This window comes from Lissotriton vulgaris, chromosome 3_1, assembly GCF_964263255.1.
Source record: "Lissotriton vulgaris chromosome 3_1, aLisVul1.2, whole genome shotgun sequence".
Lineage (NCBI taxonomy): Eukaryota > Metazoa > Chordata > Amphibia > Caudata > Salamandridae > Lissotriton > Lissotriton vulgaris.
In genome coordinates, this window is record NC_141689.1 from 2,110,324,686 (window position 1) to 2,110,337,375 (window position 12,690).

Here is a 12,690-nt window from a genome sequence, read left to right on the forward strand (position 1 = left end):
GAGGGCAAGGGGGGGCACTTGCCCCCCCCTGGAACACCGGTCCGTCACTATTGACAGCCCCCACAGTGTTGTTTGTCTGCAGGGCCGTCAATTTTAAAAGCGTGAGAAAGCGCTTGCAATGACGGTCCTGCTTGATGAGCGGGAAAACTGCTGCTGATGGGCAAGAGAGAAGGTCCGGGCCTGGCTGCTCCCACAGCCTGAAGCAGAGGCGCACCTAGAGTCAAATTTCGGGGAGGGGGGCACATTTTTCAAGCTAAGGAAGAGTGGAGCTGCAGCCAGGGGCCATAGGAAGGGGTCAAAACCATCAAAGCCTCATTAACGCCGGCACCGAATTACACAATTCGCCCAGAGATGCAATGGGTGTGTCTGCCTGTTTTTTCCGAGAATAATTGGAAAGTCCTTCTGTGCACTCGTGATTTATTCGTACTCAAGCTATATTCCCTTCTTTTGTTGGTGCTACTACATCCTGGTACCTACTCTTTAGGTGCCCTTTCGTATACCATATCGTGTGTGGTGCAGACACTTCTGTTCCGATGGATGTGTGCACTTTTCAGCGAACATTAAAGTTTCATCAATTTCTTTTCCATTGTAATAATCAGTTTAAACTCTTTTTCAGTTGTCAACAAAATATTTTAATTCATATTTTGGTTTCCATTGTTAACTGTTGTTAAACGTTTTTTAATATATCAATTATTTCTAAAATAAAATAATGGATATATTAAAAAACAGTTAACAATGGAAACCCAAATATGAATTAAAATATTTTGTTGACAACTGAAAAAGAGTTAAAACTGAACAGAAGTGTCTGCACCACACACGATATGCCTGTTTTTTGCACCATAAGCACTAGTGTTACAGAAGGGTCTGCATATGAGATGGATTAAAGAGCTTACGCCTTGAGCTCCAACGGGGCAGTCCCTCATGTTCATTGCAGCATCGAGTGTAGCCCCTGGACCACTGTCTCTACTCACTGTCGCCTGCCATGATTCACGAAGGGAAAGCTGTCCCACAGGGACAACTTTTCTTTTCTCAATCATGTACCAACTGCAGCTTAGTGTTGGTATCAGTTCAACGGTTTGCGACTGCCATTGCATTTGAAAACCATAAAAAAATGTCATTGTAAATTGCAATTTGAAGATAGCGCCCTTTCCACTGCCCCTCCAAATTCCAATATGAAGTAAGATGCAGAACCCCTTTTGTCAATCATGAAGGTTATACACAACTCTAAAAAAGGGTTTCGCAGTAGCAACCACTGTGATGCTGCAAATTGTAAGCTTTATGACCACAACATCCTTTTGTATTTGAGGGCCCTAGTTATTTAGATAAAGCAGGATGTGCAGTGAAAGGAATGACGTTACAAATGAGTAGTGCCTTTAATGCTCTGGAAATGCTAGGATCTCCAATCTACCTCTCTACCTCTCTCTATCTCTCTCTACCTCTCTCTCTCTACCTCTCTCTCTCCACCTCTTTCTCTCTACCTCTCTCTACCTCTCTCTCTCCACCTCTCTCTCTCTACCTCTCTCTCTCTACCTTTCTCTCTACCCCTCTCTCTCTCTACCTCTCTCTCTCCACCTCTCTCCCTCTACCTCTCTCTCTGTACCTCTCCCTCTCTATCTCTCTCTCTCTCTCTACCTCTCTCTCTCTACCTCTCTCTCTCTACCTCTCTCTCTCCACCTCTCCCTCTCTCTACCTCTCTCTCTCTCTACCTCTCTCTCTCCACCTCTGTCTCTCCACCTCTCTCTCTCTCTACCTCTCTCTCTACCTCTCTCTCTCCACCTCTCTCTCTCTACCACTCTCTCTCTACCTTTCTCTCTACCTCTCTTTCTCTACCTCTCTCTATCTCTCTCTCTCTCTACCTCTCTCTCTACCTCTCTCTCTACCTCTCTCTCTCTACCTCTCTCTCTACCTCTCTCTCTACCTCTCTCTCTCCACCTCTCTCTCTCTACCTCTCTCTCTCTACCTCTCTCTCTCCACCTCTCTCTCTCTCTCTCCCTCTCTCTCTCTACCTCTCTCTCTACCTCTCTCTCTCTACCTCTCTCTCTCTACGTCTCTCTCTCTCTATGTCTCTCTTTACCTCTACCTCTACCTACCTCTCTACACCTCTCTCTACACCTCTCTACCTCTCGCTATCTCTCTCTCTCTCTACCTCTGTCTCTCTCTACCTCTCTCTCTCTACCTCTCTCTCTCTACCTCTCCCTCTCTATCTCTCTATCTCTACCTCTCTCTCTCTACCCCTCTCTCTACCTGTCTACCACTACCTCTCTACCTCTACCTCTCTCTCTACCTCTCTCTCTCTACCTCTCTCTCTACTTCTACCTCTCTCTCTACCTCTCTCTCTCTACCTCTCTCTCTCTCTACCTCTCTCTCTCTACCTCTCTCTCTCTACCTCTCTCTCTCTCTACCTCTACCTCTCTCTCTACCTCTCTCTACCTACCTCTCTCTCTCCCTACCTCTACCTCTCTCTCCCTACCTCTACCTATCTCTCTACCTATCTCTCTCACCCTCTCTCTCTACCACTGTCTCCCTCTCTCTCGCTCTCTCTCTCTCTCTCTCTCTCTCTCTCTACCTCTCCCTCTCTCTCGACTGCTCTCTCTCTACCTCTACCTCTCTCTCTACCTCTATCTACCTCTCTCTCTCTCTACCTCTCTCTACCTCTCTCTCTACATCTCTCTCTACCTCTCTCTCTCTCCCTACCTCTACCTCTACCTCTCTCACTCTACCTCTCTACCTCTCTCTCTCTCTACCCCTCTCTCTACCCCTCTCTCTCTCTCTACCTCTCTACCTCTCTCTACCTCTCTCTCTCTACCTCTCTCTCTCCCTACCTCTACCTCTACCTCTACCTCTTTCTCTCTACCTCTCTCTCTACCGCTCTCTCTAACCCCCTCTACCTCTCTACCTCTCTCTCTACCTCTTCATCCCTCTCTTTCTACCCCTCTCTCTACCTTTCTCTCTCCCTCTCCCTCTACCACTCTCTTTCTACCTCTGCCTCTACCTCCACCTCTCCCTCTCCCTCTACCTCTACCTCTCTCCCTCTCTCCCTCTACCTCTCTCTCTCCCTACCTCTGCCTCTCTCTCTCTACCTCTCTCTCTCTACCACTTTCTCTCTCTCGTTCTACCTGTACGTCTCTCTCTACCCCTCTCTCTCTCTCTACTGCTCTCTCTCTCTCTCTCTCTCTCTACCTCTCTCTCTCTCTACCTCTCTCTCTCTACCCCTCTTTCTCTCTCTACCTCTACCTCTCTCTCTACCTCTCTACCTCTCTCTCTCTCTCTCTCTCTCCCTACCTCTACCTCTACCTCTCTCTCTCTCTCTCTCCCTACCTCTATCTCTACCTCTCTCTCTACCTCTCTCTCTCTACCTCTCTCTCTAACTCTCACTCTACCCCTCTCTACCCCTCTTTACCCCTCTCTACCGCTCTCTCCCTCTCTCTCTACCTCTCCCTCTTCACCTCTCTCTCTACCTCTCTCTCTCTCTCTCTCTACCTCTCTCTCTACCTCTTTATCTACCTCTTTATCTCTTTACCTCTCTCACTCTCTCTACCACTCTCTCTCTACCTCTCTACCTCTACCTCTCTACCTCTACCTCTCTCTCTACCTCTCTCCCTCTACCTCTCTCCCTCTACCTCTCTCCCTCTACCTCTCTCTCTCTCTCTACCTCTCCCTCTATCTATACCTCTCTCTCTACCTTTACACCTCTACCTCTCTCTCTACCTCTCTCTCTCTCCCTACCTCTACCTCTTTCTACCTCTTTCTACCTCTGTACCCCTCTCTCTCTCTACCTCTCTCGCTCCACCTCTCTCTCTCTATCTCTCTCTCTACCTCTCTCTCTACTTCTCTCTACCTCTGTCTCTCTACCTCTCTACACCTCTCTCTCTACCTCTCTACACCTGTCTACCTCCAAACCAGTTGAATTCCGGGAAGCCCAAACCATCAGTATTTCAAATCTGTGAATGAAATGTGGGTAGGATGAGCCGTGCAGCCCAGAAAGGGATGTTCTTTTTACATCATTTGTATTTAATAGAATTGGGAAGCAGGAGAGCAGTCTCACAGTTGAGATAGGGATTAACATACACTGGTGACAGCTTTTGAATTGGCTTTAAAACCATTCAAAGATGGCTGCAGCATCTACATGGGATGTGGTGGACTAAGTGGCAGCCGGAGCCATATAGCACTGCTTGTCATTTAAAATTAAAACAGCATTGACATAGCCAATAGGTCTCCCCTTTGGGACCTTATAAGTGTTTAGTTGTCTAGTACAATATCCTTGGTGCAACAACTTTAAGTGTTGCATGGCTAAACACTTATAAGGTCCCAAAGGCGAGACCTATTGGCTATGCCAATGCTTGTTTGTTTTTCCCTCTGTTTCATTGTGGTTGCCAGGTAATCTGCTGTGAAGCCTCACATGATTTTTCTCCCACCCCATGGGTTTCTTTGTTTATTTAAGCTCTTTATCTTATTAGATTTTTTTATTTGTTTATTTAATACTTGTGCTCAATCATGTCGGAGGATGGTGATGAAGTAAAAATGTTGCCCCCCCCTGGAAAAATTTCTGCGGACGCCCATGCACAGCCTTCAATGCATTAGCACGCCGTTCATATTGCTCGTCCCAGTGCTTTCACACCTTAGGTGAGTCAGTACTCATCCTCGCCTCCCATGGGAAGGCAGTGCGATCAGAAATCAAGGTAGATGCTAAAAGTATACGTTTCTTTACTACGTTCATATTGCGGCTAGAATCTCTAATATTCTGGCAATACCGAATGTCAGAGGAAAAGCACACACACTACTACAAGTTTAGTTTAATATCTTTTCAATTTGCACTACACATTTTTTTCTACAAACCACGGCCTAATACTGTTTCATAAAACAGACGTGGACATAGTTACAGAAAGCTGGCCTTAAATTCGATAGAAACTGAGCTTCCACAAGCCGAGTGCAGGGGGCTCCGAGTCCTTCGGGTAAACCAGTCTTTCTTCTAAGAATCTAGGAATCTCCTTTTACTCACTTTTGGAGGATTGGCTTGAGCAGAAAATGCATACTTCAGAAATATGCATCCAGAGCATGGTATGTGTACACATTAAAAACAGCAACAAAACGGGATATCTTTCCTGTGGGCATCTCTCCAAGCGTGCGAAGCAACTAGCTCTTCAAAATAATAAATGTTACTTTTAACACAATCTTTAGCCAACAGATGTAGTAATTCATCAACGAATACAAAGATCATTGCAAAACATCGAAAGAATTGAAATGATTGGCGCAGGTAACCCTGCACAAAATGGTGACTGATCCCCATGGTGCCTCAAAGCTAGACCAAATCTAGATCAAAATCTAGATCAAATCTAGATCAAAGCTAGATCAAAGCTAAACCTGTTTTTCATATCTTTTACATTTGTGTATTATTTTTATTTAATATTGTTGTATCTTCAGTGTGTGTCAATTTTTTTATTTGATTATGTGGAAACTTCTACAAAAAGAGAGTTTTCATCTTAGTAATATGATGATAAGATAAACATCAATTCAAAGAAATTAAAATAAAATATTGCAAAGGAAGACTGGACCTGCTCCCTTTATCCCAGGCTACCTGAGTGACTCCAAGGGTCAGCTGGCTGACCTTCTGTCAGCGCTACCTGGACACAACAAGCTCCTGAGGTCTCCTTGCAAATGCCCAGCTCATCTGCTGCAACTGGACCTGCCTCAATCTGCAACTGGACCTGCTTGAGCCCTGCTGGCCCCTGCTAGAGTGAGATGCTGGTCCCCAAGATCTGCCTCTCAGGTCTTGGACACTTGGCAGGCATTAGAGAGCACTCCTCTACAAAAAGGTTTGGGCTTTATGCAACCGTAAAGGGGCCTGTTTGCGCCTACATCCTGCTGCCTGCAACAATCGCCAATGCGAAGCTCTGATAAACCCAACTCAAGATCTGCTCTTCACAATACAGCAACGACAGCCTGCAGCGACCACCAATGCAAATCTCCAATAACGACCATCCGTGACACCCGACTGGCTGGTCGCGCTACAGTGATGACCAGCCGCGATGCTATACCTGCTCGTCCCGGCCTTCTCCACAGCGAACTAGACACTTTGTGTGCCAGATTTTGACAAGGTGACTATTTCAGAGGGACTAACTTGGTTCATGTATCTGGCCCATGCTCCATTGTGGTCAAGCTGAACCTGTGACTTACCCCCAGCCTAGCACAACCAGATGACTGTAAGTAGGTTGTTGTGCTTTTAGACACTATACTTACCTAAAACGTTGGCATTGCATATCTCTGGTTCTACTGAATATATTTTTTTCATTTTGACTGCATTTTATTTATTAAAATTGTCTATTTTTTTCTAAATTAGTTTGCAATATTTATTGTATTTTATTTTTACTTTATTTCTGTTTGTGTGCTGCCTAAACATTTGAAATGTTGCCTCTAAGTTAACTGGTTTTGTGCTAAGCTAACAGAGGGTTAAGCATAGGTTAATTTAATGACGTTTGTGGTTCACCCTGACAAGGATTGTTAATATATATATATATATATATATATATATATATATATATATATATATATATATATATATATATATATATATATATATATATTTATATATATATATATATACATATATATATATGTATATATATATATATATATACACACATATACATATACATATATATATATATATATATATATATATATATATATATATATATATATATATATATATATATATATATATATATATATATATATATATTAGTCCAACGGTTCCAATGTAGTATCCCACACTCTCAGAGTCCCGAAAACACCACACAAGATGAGCAGAGTCCAAGGGTGTTTATTAACACCTACTACATGTTTCGGTTTCCACGAAGCCTTGATCACGTAAGTGCTGTGAAGTGCATGCAAATAATAAATACGTTTCAAAAGTGCCGTAAACATAAACAATGGACTGTGGTTTCAAGTTAGAAATCGTGGCAGCCATCTTGGAGCAGTCAAATACATACAGGAAATGGCTAATTCATAACATGTTCAAAATAACTTACGATGGACAGTGGGACACAACAAATTGCAAAAACAGATGACAATTGTAAAGCAGTTGTTGAACAGGGAATGTATAAACAACAAAGCCAGAGCTCAAGAGTGCCGATAAGCAAAGAATGAATGAGCGCTAACCAGGAAGCCGCGAAGCGGTTGTCATGCTGATATCCAGGACAGGAATCCCGCATCTCACTAAACAGACCAAATGATCGGCTAACGAGAGTTGATATCTGGGTCTGTACCCGCCAGTGCAAAACATGGCCTGGGCCGGTAATGTGGGTCTGGTGTCAGCCTAGGTTGAAATTACCTGCGCACACCCCACTATCCAGAAAAGGTTACCAGGTAGAATACCTGACTGTAAATAGTGGATCTTTGCCTCAAAGGGTAGAAATCGATTCAGAGTGTGTGCCTCATAGGTCAGGTTACCAGGTAAAATACCCCGGAGTGCTCAAATGAAAGCCACTGGCAAAGAAAAGAAACAAGCTCACCGAGCTGAGTCGGAGTGTCCCATGTGGTATATATTGACGAAAACTGAAACGCAGTGCACATTTCAGTGTCTAATTGTTCAAGGTGATGCCCGGAATGGGCGTGCTCTTAAGGTGCTATCAGGAACGTGACTGACGCAGGGCCTGGCGCAAAGTGCAGTGTGGGGCCTCTGTCCCTGTGGTGCTCCTGTGAAATTAAAAAGCAAAATTAAAATCAGACATGACAACATTGTATGCATGCTATCAATAAACAAGCTCAATGAACAAGGAAAGAAGGATTAATTCAGAAACAATTCAGAATTAGCATTAGCAAGAAGATGCAAATCAGAAATAGTCATCTTTTAAATGAACTGCCAATTCTTCCTCGTGGTTCAAGCCCCCCGGAGCCTTAGTCTGGAAATTTATAATGTATCTGGATTCTGTTTGTCTCATCTTAAGCACTCTATTGCCACCCCTGGGGTTCCTATTGATCTGCTCTAGGATGAAGAATCTCATGAGTGCTGGATTGGAAAAGTGATGATCACTAAAGTACCTAGCCACTGGGTATTTGGCATCATTGTGGATAAGGGCACGATAGTGCTCCAGTATACGTTTCTTGGCATGGGCGGTGGTACTGCCAATATACCATAGTCCGCAGGGGCAGAGTATCACGTAAACCACGAACATGGTGCTGCAGGTCAGGAATTGGGTGATCTCTTTCGTAATACCATTGTATTCCACTTTCTTGACCAGGGTGCTGTATTTACAGGCTTTGCAGTGGTCGCACGGAAAATACCCTTTCAAACCGAGACCTTGGTTGTCAGAATATTCTGTAATGTCACTGCGGACCCAAAGATCTCTTATGTTTCTGCCCTTCCTGTAAGTAATGCTGGGTCTGTCAGGGATGAGATTCCCTATGATACTGTCACTTTTCAGGATGTTCCAATTTCTGGCTACAATTTTCTGGATCTGCTTGGACTCCTTATTGTATGTCAAAATGAGTCGTGTGATGTTATCTCCCAGTGTGGTGTCATCCGAGATACTCTCAGCCAGAGTGTCATTGCGGTTGACAGCATCTGCCTTGGCTTTGGCTTTTTTCAACACCCATGCCGGGTAGTCACGGTGTTTGAAATGATCCAACATTTGCCTGCCGGCCTGCTGGTAACTGGCATCCGTGTTGCAGTTCCTCTTTGCCCTCAGCAGTTCACCGAAAGGAATGCTCCACTAGAGCGGTTCCGTGTGGCTGCTGAGGGCATGAAGAATACTGCCGTCTCCTTCCTAAAGAGTGAGGTGTGGATCTTGTTGTCAATGATGTCTGTTGGACCCGGCCCTTTACGCAGGTTCACCCCGAGACTTTTTGCTTTTTCCTAGCCTGTTTCTGGAACCTGGTGGTGGTGATTTTAGGCCTCTGCACACTTTTTCACTGTGGTACAGTGTAAAGTGCTTGAGCTCTCCGTGTATGTGTGGTGAGTGACCTGCCCTCCCATAGGAATGAATGGGGAATATGTATGCCCATGGTAGTTCCTGATGTGTGGGGAGTGCAGGGTCGAGTTTGATATGTGCGTACTCGTGAGATTGAATGCTGCGTAATGGTATATGCGGCATGATTGTGTCTAGTCTAGAAGTGCCACTTTTAGAAGTTGGCATATTTGTGTAATTTGTGTCTGGCGTGTGATTGGCTGGTGAGCCTGGTCCAGGAGTGCCTGGGCCTGCTTGTGGATTGACTGTCTGGTTTGAGGATGACAGGGGCTGGGGAGCCCCAGGAGATTGTCTGAGTCAGCCCGTGGATGAAAGGCTGCATCTGCTGCCAGGGAAGTGGGAGGAGATGGCACCTGGGAGTGACTAGGGCTGTGCCTGCCTGACCACAATGCTGGCTCCACCTCCCGCTGGGCGACTGTCACCTCTGTCCCTGACACTGAAGAGAGTTCCCTAAAACCAGTTCTAGCTGGTTCTCACACTGCCTGCACAAAGACTTCAAAGACTTTTCTCTGTATAAGAAGGGGCTGTGTCCCCTTCCAATTTGTTCTTGTTTTCTGACTTGAATCCTGCCCGGGGCGTGCTGCTGCTTGGGCCCAGGGGAATCCCTGGGCCCTTCCCAGCCCCTGGACACCTGATGGACTTTCCTAGATGCCTGGAGGACTTCTGGGGGACCCCTCTGTCTTGCCTGGGCTGATTGGGGGACTTTGCTTTGCCCCCCTGGGAATCCCTGGGACCTTTGGCAGCATGGAGAAGCTGCATTTTTCTGCAGAGAGCGCATGATTTGTGTTTCTAGCGCCTGGAAGCGCTGTGCTTCCCCCTGAGCGCCTGGGAGCGCTCTGCCTGTTTTCTGGCGCTAGGAGTGCTTTACTTTGCCCAAGCACTTAGTAGCACTTTTATTTTCATATTTAATTGAGGTCGGTGCCCACTCGGCATTGCCCCGCATTGAATTCCCCGCCGCTGCTTGGGACGAAGCACTGAAGGGGCCGCGCTGGGATTGGGCCGCTGTTTGGGGCTCGTCCCGGTGGGCCGCTCTGCCATTGGCTGACCGGCCCGAGATTCCTTGATGACGTCTCCCCGGGCCTCGCTGTGATTGGCTGCCGGCCGAGGAGAGAAGAGAAGATGAGCGAGGCGGCCATTGCGGGGCTCCCGGGAGCCGGGGAGAGCCCTGCTGGTGCCATGGACGATGTTGCCGGTCTCCCGTGATTGTGAGGGAGACCGGGGAAGAAGGAAGCCGCCTGACATGTCCGCCCCGGGGCCCCTGAGTGAAGGGAGAGCCCCGGGGAGAGAGAGAAGACCGGCCGCCCGAGCCGCGAGGCCTCCGTACTGCGAGGAGAGCCCCGCAGCAGGACCGCGAGCAGTCGGTGAGTCTGGGCTGGGCCGGGCAGAGTGGGGCAGAAGAGAAGGGAGGGGCTCCGGGACACATTGTCGGTGTCCCCCCCCCCCCAGTAGCGTGAGCTCACGCTAATTGTCAGTATGAAGCCACGAGGGCTTCAAGGGCGGCTCCGGTTGGCAGAGGGTCGCCCCAACGTGGAGGTAGAGCCCAGAGAGGCTCAGAGGGGGCATTTCTTTGTGTAGAGCCACGGAGGCTCCGAGGGGGCATTTCTTTGTGTAGAGCCCAGAGGCTCCCTGCTCATATTTTGTTTCAGAGCCCACGAGAGGCTCCACGGGGGTACCTAGTGACCTCGAGTCCCCCGAGGTGGGGGGGGCACAGTTGTTTTGAGAGCCTGAGGGCTCCATGGAGCCAATTTATGTTTTAGAGCCTGTGTGGCTCCAACGGTTGTGTTAGGTCAGAGCCTGTGTAGGCTCCAACGGGGGCACAAGTGCTTCAGAGCCTGTGTGGCTCCAACAGTTGGCGCAGTTTGCGCCTAAGGGTCGGTGAGAACCCTGTCGCAGTTTGGATTCACAGCTGCCCAGCAATTAGTGGGCAGCTGCACCGTTTAGGTCTTGTGAGTGTTCCCAGGTGCCCAGCAAGTAGTGGGCACCTGCTACGTTTAGGCTTGTGCTTGGACTGGCGCTGCATGGCAGCGCGCCCTGACATTATGGACACAGGGCGTCTTAGCCCCAACAAGGCCAGTTGGCCTAGGGACTGCCACAGGTGGTGGCTTATGTAAGTTTTGCGCAATTGTATGGTTATTGCACCTCTGAATGTGTTTTCTTGCATCATGTGTTATTCCTGCACCTCTGAATGTTTTTAGGCATCATGTGATTTTTGGGCTGTTGTATTGTTCTGGCACCTCTGAATGTTTTTAGGCATCATGTGTCTTCCTTTTCCCTGCGCTGCACCTCTGAATGTATTTTATTGCATCATGTGTCTTCCTTGATCTTACTCCTCTGAATGTATGCATCATGGGTAATGTGTTCCTTCCTAGACCCCTAAACGCTGTGTGATACTTAGGTGGTTGTCCGTACACCTCTGAATGTTTTTAGGCATCATGTGTTTTCCTTTATTAATCCTCTGAATGTGTTTCATGCATCATGGGTAATGTGTTCTTGTTTATACCCCTAGGTGCTGTGTGATACTTAGGTGGTTGTTCTTTTTAGTACAGGTGGTCCTAGTGAGGTCCTGGTTCCTGTTACCAGTGGTTACTGGTTGTGTGCCATAGCTGCTAATTTGTGCTACTATGATTTTTATTCTTTATTATTCTAATTTCTAAACGTGTTGATTCTGACAGTGGCCCATGTAGCCCTGTCCTGTAAGTAATCCCTTGTGAATATTGCCCGTGCCAGTTGGCACAATGTACATGTGTGACTTCTATCTGATGTGTTTTTACAATACAAAAGTTATTTTATAATAACCTTGTGTGGAGTCCCTTTTGTGGTGTGCCTAGTATGTTGTTGCTGTTGTGTGCTGGCGCAAATGCTTTACACATTGCCTCCGAGTTTAGCCTTACTGCTCGTGCCAAGCAACCAGGGGGTGAGCAGGGGTTATCTGGGCGTGTGACGCCCTTGCCCTGACTAGAATGGTGGTTTCTGCCTAGCTTTGGCGTCAGCCTTAGCCAACCAGAAATAGCCAGTTCTAACAATGTCAATCCTGACATCCAGATACTCGGCTTTGGTTTTGCTAATGGTACTGGTCAGTATGATGTTTCTATCATTGATGTTGAGAAGATCGATAAAGTGGGAGGCTTCCTCCTCCGATACATATATATACACACGCTTGTGGGCCCTTTACTACCTATTTTGTTTTTTTGAATGATCTATGTGCTTATTTAGTCATTTGAGGAGCAGTAGCTGAGATGTTGTCATCAGTGATGTCATCAATAATGTCATTTGACATGTGAGTGATGTACTCTTTTTTCCAGTGGATTTCAGGTTTTAATGAAAAGTACCAGACCTAACTAATAACAACACTTTAATCTTAGTGTTTTCTGTGAATTTCATGCTTTTTTTAAAGTAAATTAAGATTTACGATTAGGATACCTAACTATAACATCACTTTAAGATTTGACTTTTCAGTGCATTTTTTTTATCATATTCACCCAAGTCCTCCACAGAGGACAGCTTTTGCCTGTACGAACGAGTGGGTTAGATGCAGCGCCTGGTTGCTAGGCTGGCCCTGCGCCAAATCCTGAGCGGATGACTAACCTCCGTCCACACACAGCCTTCAGCCGTGTGCTGCGAGGGATTGGTCACAAGACCTGGCCTGTAGCCAGGTCTTGCTCACAACCCCTGCGGGCAGCCAACCCCACCATTCACGGCCTTCACTCATGCATGCTGTGGGGTT

At 46.7% G+C, this 12,690-nt stretch overlaps 1 protein-coding gene across 1 annotated transcript in view; it reads left to right on the forward strand.

The window, feature by feature from the left end:
* The window catches only part of CNGA1 (cyclic nucleotide gated channel subunit alpha 1), a 151,948-nt gene that overhangs the window by 12,726 nt on the left and 126,532 nt on the right, over nt 1-12,690 (forward strand). The gene's annotated exons all lie outside the window — the stretch shown is intronic.